At 35.3% G+C, this 19,594-nt stretch overlaps 1 protein-coding gene across 14 annotated transcripts in view; it reads right to left on the bottom strand.

Moving 5' to 3' along the window:
- Window positions 1-19,594, bottom strand: part of PTPRD (protein tyrosine phosphatase receptor type D) — a 2,782,277-nt gene that overhangs the window by 1,656,109 nt on the left and 1,106,574 nt on the right. The window contains exon 7 of one of the 14 annotated variants that reach the window (XM_069090735.1): window positions 13,894-13,915. The exons of the other annotated variants lie outside the window; for them this stretch is intronic. The gene's annotated coding sequence lies outside the window, so the exon portion shown is untranslated. The remainder of the gene's footprint in view (window positions 1-13,893; window positions 13,916-19,594) is intronic. 14 annotated transcript variants of the gene reach the window in all.

Here is a 19,594-nt window from a genome sequence, read left to right as displayed (position 1 = left end):
AGAAGAAGAAGAAGAAGAAGAAGAAGAAGAAGAAGAAGAAGAAGAAGGAGAAGAAGAAGAAGAAGGTCTTCATTATATTGAAATAAAGATTGTATATCATCAGTGGATTAATGTGAGCTTGGAGGAAACATCTACCCAGAGGAAGTAACCTCAGAGGCTACATATGAATAGAGAGACCCTCAGCCTGTATTTTATTCTCCTGCCCATTAGTAAAAACAAGAAGAATCTGATTGACTATTCCTTGGAGGAGGCCACAGGAACAAATCTGACCTTTAGCAATACTTATGAATACAAGGCTAGCCCACTTTCCCTATTTCCATTCTACTGTGGGAATGTCACTGATTGTCTTCTCTAACCAAACATAAAAATTAATTGATAAAAACATAATCTGTACCCTTAGAAATAGAAACTGCTACCTGAGAGCAGTCTTCATTAGCATACTAATACTTTTCTTTTTCTTTCAGTCTGGCTTCTCACTTTTTGAACTCTCAGTCTGATAGACCTCATGGTGGGTGAAATTCTCCCTGGTACTCATGGAATTTAGCTTGCCACTCTCTCACAACAAGTATCTTTTTGTAATTTTCTCTTTATTCTTGGGTCTTCCCTCTTAGGGAGAAGGAAATATATTATGCAAGATCAATTATCCTTTCTTCCGTGTGTGTGTGCATATAAAATTCAGAGAGTTGAAGAAAGCAGTAGTTCCTCTCTCCCTCTGACTCCCTGATTTTTTCTTTTCTAGATTATTCCTCTTTACTTAAAATAATTTTAATATGAATTAGGTTTCACTTCCCTCACCATCCTAGTTGCATTCCTTTGAACTTTGATGAATCTTGTTAATGATGATCTTACATGTATGTATGATGTTGTGTAAGTAATGTTTAAAAAATAATGTTAGGTAATTTCAAAGAACACTATATTAAGTGTACTACACTTTCAGCTGGCCTAGTAAATCATTTGTGGAAATCATTGTCTAGTAATAATTCACTCATTTACTTTTGGATAATGCAGGGTTCCATCAAAGAGATTTTCCCCAGTGATTGAAACTTACGTTTTTAACTGCCCAAATTGTTCCCCCCCCTATTTTTTACTACCATGGATGAAAATGTGTCTCTATATTTATTTAGTAGTATAAATAAGTAGCTGTCACAGTGGATAGAGCACTGGGTCTTAAATCAGGAAGACAAAAATTCAGCGTCAGATACTTACTTATTGGGTTGCCCTGTGCTAGTTGTTTATTTCCTTCAGTTTCATCTGTAATATAGGGATAAATATAGCATCTCCCTCCCACTGCTGTTTTGAGGATCAAATAAGATAACAATTGAAAAGTGCTCAGCAGAGTGCCTGGCACATGGTTTGTGTGATATAAACATTAGTAATTATTTTTGTTATTATTATTATCAAATACATAGTGAAAAGTTAATAAAAATACATGAACCAATATTCTCATCACACATTTCCTGTCACCTAAGTAAGCCTGCTGCTAGGACTTTGCATCTTCATCTATACATAGATGGGTGGTTATCTTCCACTTGGAAACATTTCTCACTGAGAACTGAATATAAGGAGAAATAGAAATGAACAAATATTTAATATTTACTCTATGTCCAAGTAGAAAGCTGATGGACTAGTTTTAAAAAATACTTCACTTTACAGATATCTTATCAAGACATTAAAATGCTGCATATATATTTTTGTTGATTTATATGAAAGTATATGTCTATACACATATGTATATGTATGTGTTGTATGTGCATGCATATACATGTGTGTATAAACAAACATATACATATGTGTATATATGTATATTCAGAAGAGAATTTAGAGATTATCTACATCAATCCTTTCAATTTATAGATAAGTCATCTCAGACCCAGTGATAAAACAATCAGTCCTTAGACATAGAGCTACTGGGTGTCAGAGGAAAGATTCAAATCTTGATCTTTTCCCTCTAAATCCAATCATCATTTCATTATGCCAAACTATATTATCTAATTTCAAATGAAATTTAAAAATAAAATTAAAAATCCTTTCTAATATGTACAGGGAAAATGAATCAGAAGGCCTGGTTTGAAATTCAAGGGACTCAACCATTCATAAATTTTGCGACCCTTTGGGACATTGTTTCCCCTTTTGGGGGCTTTAGTTTCTGATTATATAAAGCAATAGTAGATGTCTTCTTTGTTCCCTTTCTATTTTTAACTGTCCACAAGCCTGAGTGAATGCTCTTATTTTTCACTGTGTAAAAAAAATCTACCTAGCAAACTTGGCAAGACAGGGTCCCCAGAAGATGCACTTGGAAGTATATGTATTTAAAACCTAACATCAGACAGCACAACTTCCAGCAAACAGCCTAGTCTTTCAACATTTTAAGCTCTGCGGCTACCCTTCCTTACCCCACTACTGTCTCCTGCTAAGCCTACCAAATCCTAGTCTCATTTACTAGACTTGTAACCCTGGATTTTCTATTCCAACATTATTAAATACCAACCAAAAGCATTTTCTACAATACAAAACAATGGTCTTTGGAATCAGAGGTGGAGATTCAAATCCTGCCTCTACAACTTTTACTTAGGACTTTAGTCAAGTTGCTTTAATGATGAGCATTGCTTGTCTAATTTTTTAAATAAATTAATCTAGATGAACCTCTAAGCATTTCCTTCTATCTCTAAATCTATGTACGATACCATGATACGTGACAGCAAAATATTCTTTTCTCCCTTGAAGATTGTAGTGTAAAAAATGGCAAAGCACCAAAAAGTTGTCGTGATTCCATTCCCTTGGGTATCAAAGAGCCCCCAAAAACACCAAAAAAGAAAAGAATCAAAAGATAATTAACATCCTGGAAGCACAGAGGTGTTCTGTATTCCAGACCACCCATCTTGATTGCCATTTTATTTCTATATATACTATAGGCAGTATTATTCATTTTGAAATTGCCTTTACTTCAATTGTCTTTTAAATAGGAGATTAAAAAAAAGTTCCTCACTAATTTCAGGGGAACCTGAATATATGTTATCTACGCTGATACTTTCTAAATGTTCAATAATCTTTCCCTTGTGTTTTCCATGGCAAGAGAGCATATGTACATTCACATAGTGTGGACACCTTTGATCAAAGAACACAGATTTCTAACGAAATTTCACTAAGAGGCCAGGACTCAAGCGGGGAACTACAGACCTGAACAACAAAAACTAAGAATAAAACTGATAAATTACCATAAAACAAGGAACCTGTAATGAGCTGTTTTGATTTATGATCTTCATTTTCATTTCACGTAAGTAATCTATCTTAATACATACACAAAGCTTCGCTTCTGCTTTATTAAGTAATACATTTCACATTCTGCACTTCTAAAAGGGGAAACAGAGTATTTGGGTAATGTAGCAGATCATTTCCTGTAGATTACCACAAGGTGAAATTTAAACAACTTCCAAAGCAGAAAAAACAAAAATATCATTTTTCTTAGCTCTAGGTTTATTACTGACTTGAGTGTCCTATAATGATAGGTGGGAAATATAATGTAGGGTTAATTAAATAATATTTTGAGGATTACCATCCAATATTAATGTATTAAATCAGTTTCTGCTGTATGTCTTTGAGTAAATATGTATCAAAAATAAATCAGTTCTTATGAATGTTACCAGCAATGTGATGGCAGTCATACCTTCCTTATCACTACATGCTTTTGAGCCCTTTGCCAAATCTCTATATTTTGAAATAATTTCACTCAGTGTAGCTTGGAGATTATAAGTATTTGCTATGGTAACATCTATTAAAATGTTGTTCTTCAATTTTATGGATCAATGTTATGCCCTGATGATTATGGGAAACTGTGCATCTGTGACAATGGCTGTTTTATCATTGTTTATTGGTTGAGTTTTCCAGAATATTTTTGAAATTTGTATCATACTTTAGGAGTTTGTCATGTCAGTCCAGGAAAGATAAGTTTTTCAGGTGCTAAATATTTATTGCCTACAATGATATTCCATATAGTTTCCACCCTTCTACATTAATCACTAACTTTATACTTTACAAATACTTCTGTAATTTCTGGTGGTAATGATATGATTCTGAATTGCCATCATAAGCCCCTCCAATTCCACAAAAATTTTATGTGACATCCATTCTTTTATGCCATTTTTAGAAATATTGTTCTGTTGGTGGGGAAAGAAAGGAATATTACTTTCTGAGATCATGTAGATATTGGCCATAGGATGCCTTTTTATTCCATTTATGGATATCAGCCATTTTCCATTAGATTGTAACCTCATGGAGTGCAGCACTGCCCATGTTTTTTGTCTATGTTTATATTCCCTGGGCAGCTATGAAATACGGTGGACAGAGGGGTCTGAAGTCATGAACACCTGAGTTCAAATCCAGCCTCAGACAGTGACTGCATGATCCTGGGCAAGTGACTTTTCATCAGTTTCCTCATCTATATAATGAGCTGGAGAAGGAAACGACAAATCTTTCCAGTGTCTCTGCCAAGAAAATCCCAAATAACATCACAAAGAGTTAGATAAGACAGAAGCAATGCACAATAACATTAACACATATCCCCGGTGCTTAGCACAGTGTCTAAGGCATATTAGGTGTTTCATAATTATTTACTGACTATTCATAGACTCTATGTTTTTTAAATTACATTTGAGAAATCCATTGATATATATCTGTTGTGGTTGATAATATTGTTGTTATTTTATTCTCATTTTCTTTGATGAGTTTCAGAAATAAATTATTTCAGGACAAGTTGTTTTAACAACTCCCTTTCCTCTGACTGCTTGGTTACTCCCAGAATCTCCATTTTCTGGAAAGTGAACAGCACAACCATATCTTCATTATACTGAGAGCCTCTACCATGCCCCATAGACCAAGGACCTTCTTGCTCGCCTTTGATTCTTCAACCCTTTTTAGCTTTCTTTTCTTTGCTGTCTTCCTTCAGTATAATTTAAGCTCCCTTGAAGGCAGGGACTGTCTTGTATTTGTATTCCTGGCTATTAGCACCAGGCTTGACACATAGCGATTATTTAAGAAATTAAAATTTTTTCAGACTATTGTCCTTGTAGATAAAATGACTTTTTGTACCTGAATAAGTGGATTGATAAATAAATTAATCTCTGTAAGTTCAGTAGGGCATTTAGGTATAGTGGATAAAGAACCAGGTCAGGAATCAGAGGAACTTTGATTCAAATCAAGTTGTGAACATTTCTAACTGTGTGACCCTGGGCAAGTCACTTAACTCTGTTTGCCTCAGTTCATGATGTATAAAAGAGAAGGAAATGGCAAAGCATTCTAGGATCTTTGCCAAGAAACCCCAAATGGGGTCACACTGAATTGGACATAACTGAAATGACTAAACAACAAAAGAGAGGTTATGTGGTAGATGGAGTGTTGGACTCAGAAGCCAAGACCTACCTGAATTGCAATTCTGTCTCAGATAGATGCAGTTTCTCCATCTATGAAATGGGATTAAAAATTGAACTTATATCTCAGGATTGTGAAGATAAAATGAAATATTCATTTACTTTTCGATTTTTTGTTTGTTTTTTGGAGGGCAATTGGAGTTAAGTGACTTTCCCAAAGTCACACAGCTAGTAATTGTGTCAAGTGTCTGAAGCCGAATTTGAACTCAGATCCTCCTGACTCCAGAGCCAGTGCTTTATTCACTGTGCCACCTAGCTGCCCCTGAAATATTCATTTATAAAGCACTTTGCAAACTTCAAAGTTTGCAGTTATTATATTATATTAGCTTATAATATATTAGCTACTATCAATATTAAGGAATTGCCTGCGTTTCTTGAACTATTACATAGGCATTAGAATAATAGCATCTATCTCTGAAGATTATTGTGAGGATAAAATAAGAAAATACAAGCAAAACACTTTTAGAAACTTAAAGTGATATATAAGTGGTACTAATGGTGATGACAACAACAATGCTGATATGAAAGAAGAATTTGATTTGTTCAACTCAACCCCAAAGGGTAGAAATAGGAGTAATGTATCATTAGAAAGAAAAGATGACAGAAAAATTGGTTAACCAATGTTCTGTGATCAAGGTGACATTTTGTGAGTGTTTCCAGGATCATGGGAATAAGGTTACATCTACAACATGCAAACCTAATGCATCAGAACATAAATCATTAAGTCATATCAGTCTTCCCCTTCTCTTCATATGCATAATTTCTTAATTCTACCAGAACTTGTCATTTGGAAGCTGCAGAACATTTCAATTTATTTAGATACACCTCATAGAAGAACAGGAGAGGTGATGGGAGCCAAGAGATCTTTATTGTCCAGAAGAGGTATGTGGAGCCCCATTTGTAGGTGATAAGCCAGTACAATGTAAACACAAGAGGATGGACTCTCACATTTTTATTTTTATATTCTCAGAACCTACCACAGTGGTTAGCTCTTAATCTGTGCCTATTCGTCGCTTGATAGTAAGAAATGACTAAGCAGGTATATATCTATATCTGACTTCCTATTAGTTCCAAGTTTTGCTACTTGCTAGAATGGAGCAAAGAGGTAAATTATAACTGAGGTTCATTATTGAAACATTGGCCTTGAAAGGTGCTTTAGAAACCCTTTCCTTCATCATCTTCACTTTGCAGCCAGGAGGTCATTGAGGAAATAGCCCAGAGAGATGAAGGACTTGACTAAGGTCAGTCTAGTGATTCTTAGGTACTTTCCTCAACAAATTGTACTGAAAATAATTACTCAGGAAAATTCTTGTGTTCAAGCTTGGCTAATTATAACCTTAATTGCAGCCCAAACATCTGGAAAGAAAATTGATGTGGGGAAGGCAATGTGGTATAGGGGCAAAAGCATGGGTATTGGAGTCAAAAGGCTTGGGTTTGAATCTGATCTTTGCTACCTACATCTCCACTGACATCAGGCAGGCCACTTCCCTGCTCTGGAACTTAAATGCCTCATCTGTGAAATTAGGGTCATAGAAATGACAACTTCCACTGTCAATAAGAAGTTGTGAATAAGGCTCTTAGACTTAACCATAATTTTTAACCAGATGCATTGGGTTCTGATTCATAGAGACCCTTATTTTACAGATGAGGAGATTCAGGACCAGTCCAGAGTGCTGATATGACTTGCCAGTGGCCATACAAGCAGGTAATAGCAGGGTTTGGGATAGGTAATCTCTGAGCTCTCTTACATCTCTAAAACTTAGGGAAATGATTTAGATTTAATCTACATATTTGGCACTGATGGACAAAGAACTATCTTTGGCATGTGTCTGTTAATATAAATATATTTGCAACCTTATTTGCTATTCTTGTTCACTCTGTTTTCATTAAAAGTCCTGGCAATTTAGGTTTTGTGGAACTTTCTTCAAAGAGCTGTACAATTTTGTTCTCAGAGAAGGAGAATTCTTCTCTTTTTAGTAACTCCTCTTCCAATTTAATATGTTACCAAGTTAACCTATCCTGAAAGAATTAGACTATCTTGATAGACATTGGTTAGTGTCAGGAATAGAGGCAATCCAAATGATTAAATGTGCTCATTGAAACATAGTAAGTAAAATGCATACAAATAGAAAAAATTGTAAGGGCCAAAATTAAAAGAAGTTGCAAGAATGGAGATGAATTATCATCCTCACTTAAACTGTGCTTCCCAGGAATAAAGTCTACCTTGTTCTATAAGAAATGATGAGCAGTCAGATTTCAAAAAAAACAAGAAAAACTTCTGTGAACTGATGCTGAATGAACTGAGCAGAACCAGGAGAACATCGTAAAAAGTAACAGCAACATTGAGTTGATAAACTTTGATAGACTTAGTTCTTCTCAGCCATGCAATGATCTAAGACAATTCCAAAAGACTCGTGTTGAAAATTGCTATCCACATCCAGAGAAAGAACTATGAGACTGAAAGTACATCGAAGAATACCATTTTCTCTTTTTTTCTTTCTCATGGTTTTTCCTTTTTGTTCTGATTTTTCTTTCATGACATGATGAATGTGGAATTACATTTAATGTAGTTGGATGTATATAGCCTACATAAGATTGTGTGCTGTTTTGGGGAGGAGGGAGTGGAGGAAAGGTGAAAAAATGTAAGTCAAAATCTTATAAAAGTGAATCTTGAAAACTATCTTTATATGCAATTGGAAAAATAAAATACTATTAAGTGAAGGGGTGGGGGGAGAACAGTAGGAGAAATAGGAACATGGCAGCTATTAATAATAGCACTATTGAGGACAAAAATTTGCCACGCTCAAACCCCAACACTCATATTCAATATGAGGTTGCCCATAGGCAGTATAAAAACTTGGAGGCCCCAGTTAGGAGAGCCTAGTGAACTGCAGGATTAGAACTATGTATTGGAGGAGAAGAACCCCTGGTGAAATCTCATGGTGGCAGAGCATTATGGATGTACACGGTGTAGTGCTTCTGGGTGGCTTTCCCTATGTATCAGTGTTGCGCCTCCTCTAACTCTATTCTCCTAACCCACACTCACTGACAGGTTCTTGTCTTCACTGCACAGTCACTACATGTACCCCAGAGTTCTCAGGGACACTGAATGAGGATAGGTAGAGTCACTGCTGCTTGTCGCCAATATCCTGGAGATGCTACTAAGGAGTCAATAAAAAATCCAAATCTTTTCACCCTTTAAAGTTCACAAGTTGTTCTTAAAGTTGTTCTTTGTTCATGGGGGAGGGTGGACACAGAGGTCTCTCCTCTTCTTACCCAAGTGGTTTCTTCTCAGGAGTTGGTCTGGAGCTTCCTTGTTCCTCTAAGCTAGCAGGCAGGTAATTTGGGATTCCAAACTCACTTTCTATTTTACAGAAAATACACAGGTCAGGCAGCTAGGTGGCACAATGAGTAAAGCACTGGCCCTGGAGTCAGGAGGACCTGAGTTCAAATGTGACCTCTGACACTTAACACAAAAACTAGTCTTGTGACCTTGGGCAAGTCCCTTAACCCCAATTGCCCTCCAAAAAAATGAAAAAAAAAAAAGAAAATATACAGGTCATAAAAGGGTATGCATTATTTTAATGACTTTGATTTAATGATTGATTGAATAGAAATGTTCTTGCTTAAGAGAGATATCAGGAATTATTTTGTTAATTACTTTAAATGGGGGGAGATGATTAATTGTGTCAATTGATCCCCAAACTTAAATCTACATCCATATTATTCTATATTGTGTGTTTCCCTGGGGTAGTCTTGTATGTGTTTCAAATAGCTTGAACTCTTAGGAACAGAGTAGTGCTAGGAGTATTGGCAAAGGGAATACTCTTTTGGGAAGTCAGTAATAGTTATCTCAAAATTTCCTTTACCAGTGAGGAGGTGGGTTTCAGAAAAACCTTGAAAGATATTCATGAACTGATGCAAAGTGAAGGGAGAAAACTAGGCGAACATTGTGTACAATTACAGCAACATTAATTTATAATCAACTATGATAGACTTAGCTTTTTTCAGTAATACAATGATCCAAGACAATTCCAAAAGACTCATGATGAAAAAGGCTCACCACATTCAGAGAAAGAATTGATGGAGTCTGAATGCAGATGGAAACATACTATGTCCATTTTCTTTATTTTTTTCATATCGTCCCCTTTTGGTCTGTTCATTATTGCACAGGATGACTAATATGGAAATATGTTTTACATGACAGCACATAAGTTATTTAGAATTCTTACTATTTTAGGGAAGTGGAGGGGAGGGATGGGAGAAGAAATTTTGGAATTCTAAATTTCCAAAATGAATGTTAAAATAGTTTTTACATATAATTGGAAAAATAAAATACTATTAGAGCAAGAAATAATATCTATGTTTCCCATATTGGGCAAAATAATAATAATATTAATGGTCAATTTTAATAATTATGATGAAGATAATGATGAAGTCAGAAACTTCTAATAGAATTAGTATCGAAATTAATTTACTTAAGTATGTATTCTACTACTTATGGATTGTGGAGGATGGATTAATAATGACCTGAATAATTAGACATATTTAACAAAGCATAATGTTATGATATTTCAAAGTAAAAGTTATACAATTCCCCCAAATTCTAGGAAAAAAAGTGTTTATAGAGAAAATAAACCAATAACATGTCCCTTGGCATGAGTTCTGTCATTATGATGCATGAATATAAAATGTTTTCCCTTTGGCACTCAATTTAGTCTTAGTTGCTGAGAGTTCTTGCCCCAGTTTTACAGGCACAGATTTCTTGAACAATGTTTGCATCGATATTCTTCACCTGCTGAATTTAATTTTGAGTTTCTATGGCATTTGAAACCAAAGACAAAAACAAAACCAATTACAAACTGAAAATAAAGTCTTTTGAAATCTTTTCTGTTCTTTCCTTTTCTAGTTCCCCTTATGGGTGAACATGGAAATAGTAGCCATCTGGACTGAAAAAGGAAATCATAACATCTCCCATTTCTAAATGAAATTAGTAATAACCATAAGCCCTGAGAAATTAAATTTGTTGGATTTTTTTCCCCTACTGTTTGAGCCTAGGGACATAGTGACAGGCTGACAAGTCTGAAATATGTACATAAACTTTGATTGTAATTTAATAAAAAACAACATTTTACTTTACTTTTATTTCAGTTCATTAATATTTTTAATTTGCACAGTGCCAAAAGCATGATGCTCTCACAGTCAGAAACAAATTAAACCCTCAGGGAAGGAGAAATGTTACCCCATGAGAAAAGGCTTCTTCTGCAGCTGGCACTCCAAACCACTGGACCACTTGACAGCAGATCTTTGATAGGTGATTAGTAACACACCTTCTCTGTGGTACTCTGCCATTTCTAAATCTACTTGAAGCCTTGAGATGCTACACTATATTAATATACAAATGGCCTGACAGAAGCTTTTTCTAATTAGTTTATTCAATCTCTTCCATAGCAACTCAAATCCTGTTTCTTTGTCTGAACACTTGAAGCTCAACCATCTGCCATATAGTTTTTGTTTTGTTTTTATTTGTGGACAATACTCATATTACCTGTTCTAGTCTTTTGGGGACATTTTTTTTCTTCATGAAAGGAATTATCACACTATTTTTAACATAAGGTAGAGTGCAACTAAATAGACTACTGGACATGATGAAGCCTGTGAGGGATTATAGATGAGGATCCCAAACCAGTGCAAAACTGATTTTCTATGCTGGCAGCCCCTTAAATAAAATAACATGGAACAATCTTGGGGGGAAAAAAACAAACCAGTAAGCCAGATTCTAGTGTCTTTCTGCTGTTAAATTACATAAGGTACTTTGTGAAAGAAATATTTTCAGCCTTGAATTTGGTTTACCAAAAATAGAATACAATTTTTAATCTGTGGAAATGGTCTTCATTTTTCATCTCTGAAAGGTTAAATATTGTTCACTAGAATTGCAGTTCAGTCCTTCATCAACTCAGGCCTAGCCTATTGAGATTATGGTTGGTCTTTTCCCCTCATCTTTCTCTTCCCATTTGTAATGTAATGCCAAGGAAAGGCAACTTCCCAAGGTTCAGAATACCAGCATAGGTGCTCTCCATTTTATTCAGTGACCAACCAAGAACAGAGAAGATCAAAACATGACATCATTCCAAATACAGCATTTACTAAATGTGATTAAATAATCTCCAAGTACTACCCCACCCCAGGACCTTCCAATCATTCAATCAATTACAAAGTCTCTGTTCTAAATACTTCTCCACCCCTAGGCTATACCTTAATTAAGTCCACCACAAAGCCCCTCTTCTCAAATCGAGATTAGTTTCCAAACATAAGGTCAAAAGTTCCCCACCCCTGGATCACAATTGAATCTACCCCAGAGTTACATCAAGTTTAAGCACAGCACTTAATACCCAAATGGAGGTCTTTTCTTCATCTTGACAGGAGGCAAGTTCTCAGCAATCTTAGTTCCTGGGGAGACAAGGCTTAGCAAGGCCATAAGATACATTGCCAGTCCCTTCATGAATTCATCCTCTGTCTGTAGAACAGTCCTAGAACCCCTGAACACATTAGCAAAGCCCTCTCCCAGGATTTCTGTAAACATACAACAAGAAAATCCTTCTTCAGGGCTTCTGAACCAACAGAAAGGCTCCCAGACCCCTGCAACAACAGCACTGTCCTTCACCAGTGGACAGTATTCATTCTGTCTGCAGGACAGTCTCCAGACCCCTGCAACAACAGCACTGTCCTTCACCAGTGGACAGTATTCATTCTGTCTGCAGGACAGTCTCCAGACCCCTGCAACAACAGCACTGTCCCTCACCAGTGGACAATATTCACTTTCTGTCTGCAGGACAGTCTCAGGGCTTCTTAGCGAACAGCCAGGTTCCAGGACTTCTTCAACAAAAGGACTGTCTTTCACCAGTGGACAAATCTGGCAAAAGAACATCAAAACAGACAGACAAAGTACCAGCAAAACAGCCATGTCTCCTCAGTCCTTGGCAGCTCAGGGGGCAGGTCTCAAAAGTCCAGGGCAATTCAAAGCGGCCACCAGCAATTCTCTTAGTCTCTCTCTCTGCCTCCACGTGGGTGCTGCTTCCAAAAAAAGGTCTTCTGCCTCTCTCTTGTCTCTCCAAATCTACGTCACCAGCTCCTCCCAGTTCAGGACTTTCTTTTCACATCAACAAGTCCATCCCACAGGTGGGATTAACAAGCTCTGGGTTTTAACACAATCAATTTTTAACACAGCCAATACAGGGGAATCTTTAATTGCCATTACTATTACACCATTCCAGTCCATCTTCCACTTTGTCATCAACAAAACCTTCCTAAAACACAGATCTAACCATGTAACTGCTGTCTCCAAAGTCCTTCATGATCTTTCTCCTCCAAACTTCCAAGTTTTCTTACCCCTTACTCCCCCATCTTCATTTATTTCATTCCACTTACATTGGTCTCCTTGGTGTTCCTCAAAGAAGACATCTTCCACTTCCTGGCATTAGTGATGACTGCACTCTATACGTGGAGTGCCCTCCCTTCTCACCTCCAATTCTTGACTTCCCCCAAATTTCAACTCAAAACTCATTTTACTAGTATGCCTTAATGCTAGTATCTTTTCTTTGAGATTATCTTCAATTTCTCCTGTATATATCATATTTATACACAATTATTTAGCTATTTTCTCCTTTGCTAGACTTTAATCTCCTTGAAGGCAGGTACGGTTTTTGCCTTTTTAGTATCCCCAGCACTTATCACAGTGTCTGGATTATAGTAAGAATTTAATAAATGCATATTGACTTGATCAAGGTTTTCACTCAGACCATATTAGAAAAGCTTGGTCAGTACTTTAAGCAACTGATGGTTTTTGCTTTTATATTATTTTAAATTCTAGATGCATTTGTTCCTTTCTCCTAATCCTGTGAATTTCCCCTTGAAACAAAGATTCAAAATAGTGAGGAGAAACATTTCAGCAAAAACAACCAAGTATGTCTGGCAACATATACAAACTTCCACATACATACCCTTCAACTTCTGCAAAGAAAGGAGTAAGGTTTGGCTAGTATTTTTATCACAGAAGGTAATACTTTTTATAGGCATGTGGTGTTATCACATTTCTAAAAAGTTTTAGTTTTGGTAATTCTGCATCATAGTCAAGCTCAAAACTGAAAGAAGAAAAAAAATTCATTTTTGTTTCATTGTATTTACAACAGAGCAAAGCTCAAGTTATATAGCTAGTAAGACTATTTTGAGTATGAAATTCTGTGATTTTTGTGATAGAGAAATGGAGGACGAAAAATAGGCACAATGTACTATGTATTCAAATGCAAAACTGAGACATGCCTTACTTCAGATCATGGTCATCATATAGACATCATTCAAAATTGTTGCTAATTAATCTCATACAAAAAAGTGTAGGATTGGATGCAACTAAAAGAAAATCCCTAGCATTGAGGAAAATACACTATAGATAAGATAAAAATTCTTGACTTACCCTCAAAATGTTTAGAGTCTATCTAGGAGAGAACACCAAAATACAGATAAATATATCAGTAAATCATGCAGAGCACATTTGAAAGAAACAGAACAAAGATCTTCATGAAATCTCAAGGTAGGAAGTACAGGGGAAGTTTGGGAGAATGGGAAGGGAGTTTGGTGTCAGGAGGAAAATGGGGAAGGCCTCAAAAAAGGATTATCCTTTAAATTGCACTTTAAAGGATTGACACAACATAAGATCATAGATTTAAAGTTAAACAGGAACTAAGAAACCATTTTTTCCAACCCCCTCATATTATAGATGAAGCAACAAAGGTCCAGAAGGGATAAATGACTGATCTTGAGGTAGTAAATGTCAGCGTAGGAATTTGAATTTGAGTCTTCCACCTAAAGATATATCAGTTTTTCTCTTGTGCTAAGCACTCTTCTCCCAAGTAGAATGAAAGGTAAACTATCTAAAAAGCAGGGAATTTTTTTTTCTTTGTACAAGCTTATCAATTAACAAAAAATAATAAACTGGGGTAGGGATATCAGCCCAAGTACTACTTAGAATAGACAATTTTAATTTTGCATAGTGTGTGTCATGGATATCTCTTTGTTAGTCTGATACAATCTCATGGACCCTTTCTCCAAATAATGTTTTCACTAATTGAAGGACATGATAAATTTTAATTAGAAGTTAGTAAAAATAAGGCATCTATGTGACACAGTGGAAAGAGTCAAGGAGTCAAGAAGACTCATCTTCTTGAGTTCAGATCTGATCTTAGACACTTACTAGCTGTGTTACCTTGGGCAAGTCACCTAATCCTATTTACTTCATTTTCCTCATTTGTTAAATGAGCTGGAGAAGGAAATGGCAAAACTACTTCAGTATCTATGCCAAGAAAACCCAAAACACAGTTCATGAAGACTTGAACATAACTGAAGTGATTGAAGAACAACAACAAAGTAAAAGAAAAAAGAAGCATTTTTGACCAAACAATTTCATACATGCCCTTAAATCTATCCACAGACCGTGAGTTAAGAACTTCTAGATCAGAATAACAGAAGATCAGACTAAAAAGAAAGGGTGACACTAGATTGCAAAATGTTTTTAATAAGGACTTTGAAGAGCTTATAATTTCATTGGAAAAATCCAAATTCAAGATGACTGGCTTCATAAGATTATGACTTTTAAGAACCGAACAAATGGGATGAATGATAAATGTCCTTTCCCCTCCACTGTTAAAGGAAGGATTCATGAAAGATGAAAGATTTGAGCAAGACCTTGACAGGTGGTGAGGAATTAGTTAAATGGTGGAAGACATCAGGCGACTTTGACATAGGAACAATTATAACACAAGAACATCCACGCTTTATTCCCGCATAAAGTTCAGGAGGAATGCTGAGAGAAATTAGTAAGATCCTAGTTGCTAGGTTGGTTCCAATTTTCATAGCTTAAGATTCTGGTTGTTAATAACCATCTATGCAAATCAAGTATGTCTACAGCAGTCCAAGTATGAGACAATTTCATAATAAAAGGGCTGTGTATGGTTGGCAGGGGAAAAAAAAAAAGATTACCTGGCAGCCATCTCTCTGGGAATGATTATTCCTCAACTTACCTAGGTTGATTTTGAGAACACAGCCTTACTTTCTGTGTATCATCAGACCCTTGGCTTAATGTGTTCTTTATCACAGCCTTTAAAAGCTCAGGGGTCATCTCCATGCCACATTGAGGTAACAGAGAAGGATCTTGGTGGAGGTTTATCATTATGACTCAAAAGAATGATTAAGATCCTATTTGAATAAGAAATTTTGTAAAATAAATTTGATCCTTTTTTGAGTTTCTTACATTGAAATTACATAAGTGATGAGGGTTTAGAGTTTTAAGAGACAATAAAACACATGGATTTCGGATATAATGCAGTTGCGGAGCACATAATATTAGTTCCTGTTTTTGTAGCACTTTAAGGTTTGTAAAACATTTCACAATGGCTCTAAAGCAAGTGATGCAAGTGTCATTTAAATCCCATTTTAGAGATTTGGAAAATGAAGTCTTCAAAGGTAAAGTGACAGAGAGGAGATTGCTAGTTAGGCATTTCAAGAGGGTACAATAAGATATATATGTATATATTACAAGTTCATTTTTCTTAGTTTACATGATAGTTATGACCCTCTCCAAATACAACTTTAGTGCCCCGATTTCTAAATTTACATAAAATAATTACTTTTTTGCTGATACTTTTAATTTTCCTTAAATAAAAAATAATCTTTTGTTTAAAAAAAGGCTTTCAATTTTATGGTCTCCCCTTGTTTACCATAAATTTTAATGTCACAAAACTAAAACTGCTTCATTGCTTCTACTTGACATAAATACTCTGAAATCTTATTATAGGTCTACAGTATATTTTGCTTCATAGCTGTTTTTCAAGGAACATCACTAGATTGATAGTGTTTTTTGCCTAGCAACGGAAGCACCTGCTCCATTAAATCATTCTAACAATAAACACTGGCACAAGGTGAAGTTAAAAGTTAGAAATATTGACTTTGGTTCTGACCCAGGATATATACTATTGGTCTAGTTAGGGCTTTTAAGAACCATTTTAACTACTGACATTCATATAGCACTGTAAGTTTTCCAAAATGCTTCCTGTTCATTATCTCATTAGATCCTTAGAATAGAACAATAAGCCATGTAGAGCAACTCTTATTGTGCCTATTTTAAGGATAAGGAAACTGAGTTTCAAAGACTTATTCTATCTTTAGCTCCATGGTTTTGAGTGAATGTTCCAAAATTTCTCTTCTCTTACGTCCCCAGCAATGTTTTCATATCTCTCTCAGCAGATGTCTTCTTCCTTCCCCACCCCACCCCTGCCATTTTACTGAGAAAGTTCAGGATAGTCATCAAAGCTTCCTCATTTTCCTTACTGCTGACCTCAAAATTCCAATTATTCTTTAACCATTCTCTCCTCATTTACTTTTGTCAATGAGTAAGATTTAGCTCAGCTCTATGCTTAGGTCAATTACTCTCATATCCATCTGATGTCATCTCTATCCATTTCTTCATCAGAAAAAAAATGTCTTATCTTGAAACCTTCTTATCACTTTCTCTTTCAAGTTCTCATTAGCTCACTTGGTTCAATTATTTTCTCTCTGCAGAGAATTCCCAAATCTATCTATTTTTATATATAAAGACTCTAAACCCTTTCCTGAATCTTCATGACTATAAACTATTACAACATTCTGTTGAACACCTCAACCTGGATGCCCTGTAAGTATATCAACATCAACACATAAAAAGCAAAATGCATTATATTTCCCCCAAAGATAATTTTCCCTTTAAACTTCTATATTTCTGATGATGGCACAATCATTCCTACAATCATCTAGCATCCTTGCCTAAGTGTTATCCTTGACTCTTGTCTTTCCCTCATTCAAACAGTTGCCAAGACTCTTTAAATCTACATATAATTTTCCATCACCTTCCCTATACTCACATAAACTTTTACCTAGTTCAGAATCTTATCTGCATATAGTGAATCATACTGAATTATACTGCAGTAGTCTCCTTATTATTCTCCCTGTTCCTAGACTTTCCCTTCTCTAATCACTCCTCTAGACAGCTACCAATTTGATATCCCTAAAATACAGATCTGACCACATTCCAAACTCTCAACACACACATACATGTACTCGCACACCTTTAATTACTCCCTATAATTTCTAGAATGAAATACAAAATTCTTAACCTGGCACATATATATCTATATATATCTATCTATATATCTATCTATGTATATCTATATAGATATATATATGAAGTCAAGACTTCACTCTTGATCATCCCCCCATCTAACTGACTTCCAATCCTGTTGATTCTGCCTCTACATCTCTTCTCTTTTTTCTCCTCTAACATGGCCACTCTTCTCCCCAGTTTAGGCCCTCGGTCACATTTTTTTTACCTCTGTAAAAGTATCTTAATCAGCTTCCTCGATTCTATTTCTCTCCTCTCCAGTTCATCCTGTGCAGAACAGCCAAGATATTAATTCTAAGGTAGAGGTTACTCCTTTGCTCAGAACTTCTGGTGTTCCCTAGTTATCTCTAAGATAAAAAACAAACAAAACAACAAAAGCAGCAAAATGATTTCATGTTTAAGGCCTGTTACATTTTGGCTCCCACTAACTTTATAAACATATTTCATATTATTCTCCTTCACAAACATCATAGTATAGCAAATCTATACTACTAGTTGTTCCATATACTCAACATTTCATTTTGCATTTCCTTCCATTAGCATCAATTTTCCTCCAGATCTAGATGGTAGTCTCTGTTCATTACCTCTCTAAAATCTTTCCTTCATTCAACCAAGTTCAGCCCTTTAACAGTTGCAACCATGCTGCCACTTTATTATTATACACCATTGATAAAAATAAATCAAAGAATATGATATAAACAGAGTGCTTTGCAAACCACAAAGCAAAATTATAAATGAAAACTGTTATTATTGTTACCAAGTCTCTTTGCTTTTCATTCATATTCTAATTCAATCTAATCCAAGAACCTGATGTGACATACCAACTGAAAACAAGTGCATTCAACAGGAAAGAAAAATACTACTCTTTTCTGCCCACTGAAACATCCACATTTATATTTAATTTGAACATTTTAAAATAATTTTTTATAATTTTGTTTTCTACTATAGAGATAACTGAAAATGTGTAAACATATTTCATTTGGGACTCAACACCTATACCAAAGAAGAAAAGTAAAAAGAAATGCTTTTTATCAAGAAGCTCACAAATAGATTTTCTTTTTCTCTTTCCCTTCTTTTCTTATGGGATTTATTCTAACATAAATGAAATTATTTTCTTAAATCTACTAAGTAGTAAAAGAAATATAATTATTTACAGTGCTTGACAATTATTGAGTTTGTAAAAATCTCAAATGTAAGAAAGAATGGTGGGAAATCAGAACTTAGTTACTTTGCTTTCTTTTATACAAATAACAATGTTTTTTAAATCAGGTAGAATTTTGAGTCTATAATAAGCAATGAAGCTATTAATGAATTATCTATATTATCTAATATTTCAAGTTTAATTCAAATTACTTGCCATTACTAAATCTGCTAAAGGGAGATATAACTTCATATTTAATTGAATTCCAATTGTATTCACTTATAAAAATGTTTATTAAGCATCTACTCCAAGCAAAGCATTGTCTATGCTCAAGGACATAAAAATGAAAAGTGCCCAAAACCCAGGATTTTACAGGGGAGAACAAAGATAGATAAGTAAACACAGAATTAATTGAAAGGGGAGAAAGTACTAAAAACTTGGGGAGGGGGATCAGGAGGTGATCCACTGAGAAGGTGGCACTTGGTTGATCCTTGAAGGGATTTAAGGCTTTGAGGGATAATGATGCAGAGGCAGTGCATTCTACTGAACAGAATTGAAATGCTATATTTCCACACAAAAAGGATAATTTGAATCATATTGTTGTGTGGAAGGCCATTGCATTAGGAATCTAACCACATTAATTGTATTCCTTGCTCTGCTGCCAATAAACTATGTGGTATCACCTGTCTCTCCCTTGGTTTCCTCAGTAAAATCCTAGATTTGGCTTAGATAATCTCTTCTTTGGGCTGGATAATACAAGGTCTCTTCTTGCACTAAAATTAATGAGAGTATGACTTCAATATGGTTAAATTGTTAGATACTCAG

The sequence above is a fragment of the Petaurus breviceps genome, unplaced genomic scaffold (genome assembly GCF_028583685.1).
Source record: "Petaurus breviceps papuanus isolate PSGF00001 unplaced genomic scaffold, PetGlider_PUasm1.0 187, whole genome shotgun sequence".
In the NCBI taxonomy this organism is placed as follows: domain Eukaryota; kingdom Metazoa; phylum Chordata; class Mammalia; order Diprotodontia; family Petauridae; genus Petaurus; species Petaurus breviceps.
Note: the sequence above shows the minus strand (reverse complement) of the source record. Positions and strands in the feature narration are given on the sequence as shown.